The 3,416-nt window shown below is 40.2% G+C and overlaps 1 long non-coding RNA gene across 1 annotated transcript; it reads left to right on the plus strand.

Moving 5' to 3' along the window:
* The first annotated feature begins 942 nt into the window (after positions 1-942).
* LOC138362086 (uncharacterized) lies at positions 943-3,166 on the plus strand. The gene is made up of 2 exons (XR_011227401.1): positions 943-993; positions 2,423-3,166. It is a non-coding gene; the product is annotated as an uncharacterized lncRNA (long non-coding RNA).
* Positions 3,167-3,416: the final 250 nt, after the last annotated feature.

Raw genomic sequence — 3,416 nt, forward strand, 5'->3', positions numbered from 1 at the left:
TAATTATTCATAATCAAATGTTTATTCAGGTACTCTTGGAATATCATATAAGTATTTGTTTCTAGTGTGGTGCCAATGGGTTCTGTTACAACCTTGTAGGTAGCGTTTAAAGTCGGGATTGGCATTACAGTTCAGAGTTTTAAATATATAGAGTACACTTGAGAGGATGTGCAGTGACTTAATATCTAATATATTCAAAGATTTAAGTAAGGGTACCGAGTGCTGTCAGGGAGGACACGATGTTTATGGGGGGTCCACTACCACTTGTTGGTGGTAGTGGACCCCATAGTGGACCCCATAATGGACCCCATAGTGAACCCCAGGTCCACTACCATCTGTTGGTGGTGGTGGACGTCACTCGTGAAAAATAATATTCTGAACAATGTCATTCTGGACGTTAATAGTTATAATAAAGCATGAAAGTCCACACTTCAATAACTTAAAATCATTTTATTTGTCAATAACGAGTAATATCTTAAGTCAATTGAAAGCAAATATTTAACATCATCCAGTGTTGTGTCAGGAACTTTGGGTGTTGGGTTTGTTAGTATGTTATTGTATGTATTGTATATTGTAGTTGTGGAGCGGCCATTAACAGTTCTTGACTGACGGATGATTACTACTTCACTGCATATTGCAAATGTTGTTCTGTTGCAACATTTACAATAGCATGTTGTATTTGGTTTGTGAATTAGATTTTGAAATGAACAACTTCAAACATTCAAGCTGGGGATCATTATTGGTTCATTAGAGACTGATCGTTCGTATTTGGGGAAGTGAAGGAGTGGCTGTTGGCCATTGTTAATTGGCACTTCAGACTCGCAAAATGTTAACCAATGGGGGTGAATTTTAGGGTGAATGTCAACCAATCAGCGGCCGGGTTTGGTTGGCTGCTGGGTATAAAAGGGAGGATGAGACAAAATGCACTTCAGTGTGTTTTACCTCACTTTTGGTATACAGTTCCAGCTTCGTCTCTTGGAGGCGAGCTGTATGGTGAGGATCCCCCCGCCCCTTGCTGCGTCCCCCCCCCCTCCTTCCCCCGCCCCTTTGCTGCGTCCCCCCCCCCTCCTTCCCCCGCCCCTTTGCTGCGCCCCCCCCCCCCTTTGCTGCGTCTCCCCCCCCCCCCTCCTTCTTCCCCCACCCCCTCCTTCTTCCCCCACTCCCTCCTTCTTCCCCCACCCCCTCCTTCTTCCCCCACCCCCTGCTGCCCCTTTTCCCTTGTTGCGTCTCCCTCCCCTTTTCCCCTGGTTTCCCGTACTGGAACTAGGGAAGTGTGGGGGGAAAACAATTTCAGAATCGATCTTGATGAATCGAAGGTTTTGGGTTAAGTCCACAATACTGCGTGTGGCACTATAGCTGACCAAACTGGCATGTCTCGTTCCTCTACTCGTATCGTGCGCGACGCTAGCCCTTAACGTCTGGCTTCCACCTTAAAAATTCTGTTAAATATATTGCTATATTCTTAGTGTACAGTGGGGTTAATAGTAAAGACTTTAAAACTACAAATTCATAACCAATTAGTTTTTTAATGACTACTTAAATTCAGCGGGCTAGAGACGTAATTCTAGTTACATCTACATTACTAGGTACTTGATAGTTTTCTAAACTAGGATGTTATTAGGACATCCAGCCAGTTTTTTCCATTAACGCTAATATAATTTTCTGTTAATCGTAAAATTGCCTTGGAGTAGCATTTCGGTCATTTCAGATCTAATTTGACTTCAGTGCAGGTTGTTCTAAAATATAAAAAATTGACAGAATAAATTGTCCTGATCACTGCACCAGATAGTTAACTACCGGTTCGTAGTTAGTGGTACAGTTAACCCCGCGTGGGAAGGGGGGGGGGGTAGCTCTACACAACGCAATCAGGAGCTTGACAAATGCATCTTGAGTAAAATTCAGATGCTAATCTGTGGTCACTTCCCCACAGTGGATTGTTCTAAGAGTTCAAAAACTTGTAGTTGGCTAATTTACAGCATAGCCATGCACACTGACCGTGTATTAGTTGATTAAAAGGACAATGTTAATACTGTCTTAAATGTACAGTTGATAGTTTTACTTTGGTGTAAAAGACTATTCTTGGCAGTCACTATTGCTACAAAATTGTAGAATTAATGCTCGATTTTTGCTTGGCCCTCTTCCCTCCCCCCCACTCCTAAATAGTTTCAGCCTCTGATTTTGCAAGTAGTCTACAATCAAGGTTCTCAAACCTCTAGCATAAAGCTCAACAAATGGTTTTTAAAATCTTGAATAGTAGTAACTTGACTCTCAATTTAATTTTGAAGAGAATTTTAACTTTAGTGTAATTTCAAAGATGGCAGACTTCATACTTTTACCTTGATTCATTTTAGTAACCATATTCTTGCACAAAGGTTAAGTCTAAAGCACTCTTTTGAGTCTTAAATTGGTTTTACTTTTTCAGATTCCAGATTGCTTTTGCTTTAAAATACTAGTGGATGTGTGGTGTTTGGGAACCACTGCAGTCTCCGACAGTGCCCTGGTGGTGGTCTTCGTCTTCTGAGGACCTGATTAATCACCAGTTTCTCATCGCAAGTCTTCAGGGGATCTCTACATTTTTCCCAAGACACCGGTTTAAAAACTAAATTTAATAATTATTTAACTTTGCCTGAAGTTTATTTTATTTCCTAGCAATATTGTGGCTCAGATGATAAATTTCCTCAAAAGCAAATGATTTGGCTAAATTTTGAGCACTGTTCAATCCCACAAGTCTCCCTGCTGTCCTGTGCTCTGTTCCACAAGGTCGAATAACTGACCATTCCAAAGATGCACAAACTGTAATTGTTCTGGTAATTGATATTTCCTGATGGTATGTGCTGGTGATATTCACAAATGTGTACCAAAGCCATAAAACTATCATTGATCACATTATCACTTGTACTAATGCAAATTTTACTCAACTATACCTTTAAATAATACTAAATTTATGCTACAATGCACTTGTTAACCCTCAAATTTTAATTTACTGTACTTGATATCTAAACTTAATGTACCTGTAAATTTTGCTAATCAACTTAATCATGTTAAATTAAGGACCTGCCCAAAACACTGCATGTTAGTGGCTTTAAAAGAATGTAAAAACATAAATATTATGTACTCATAAACCCAATGTACTTCTTGTATATAAATAAAGTATTGAACCAAACAATCCTGTGGGTGTAATGGTATATATTTCCATCCCTTGGGAGTGGGAAGGGAGTTGTGGACCCCATAACCATCCTGTGAAGGACATTGGTTCCCATTTCTGGTTCTAGAATCGGATTCGTTCTAGACACCCAATCGAGAATTCTGGGTTCTAATCCTGGGCGGAACTGAAATGGCCACATTTCCTTTCAGCTAATGCTGCTCTTTTTAACAGCAGTAAAGAAATACTAGTTACCGTGTTGTAGGGTTGCATC

The sequence above is a fragment of the Procambarus clarkii genome, unplaced genomic scaffold (genome assembly GCF_040958095.1).
Source record: "Procambarus clarkii isolate CNS0578487 unplaced genomic scaffold, FALCON_Pclarkii_2.0 HiC_scaffold_1167, whole genome shotgun sequence".
NCBI classification, from domain to species: Eukaryota; Metazoa; Arthropoda; class Malacostraca; order Decapoda; family Cambaridae; genus Procambarus; species Procambarus clarkii.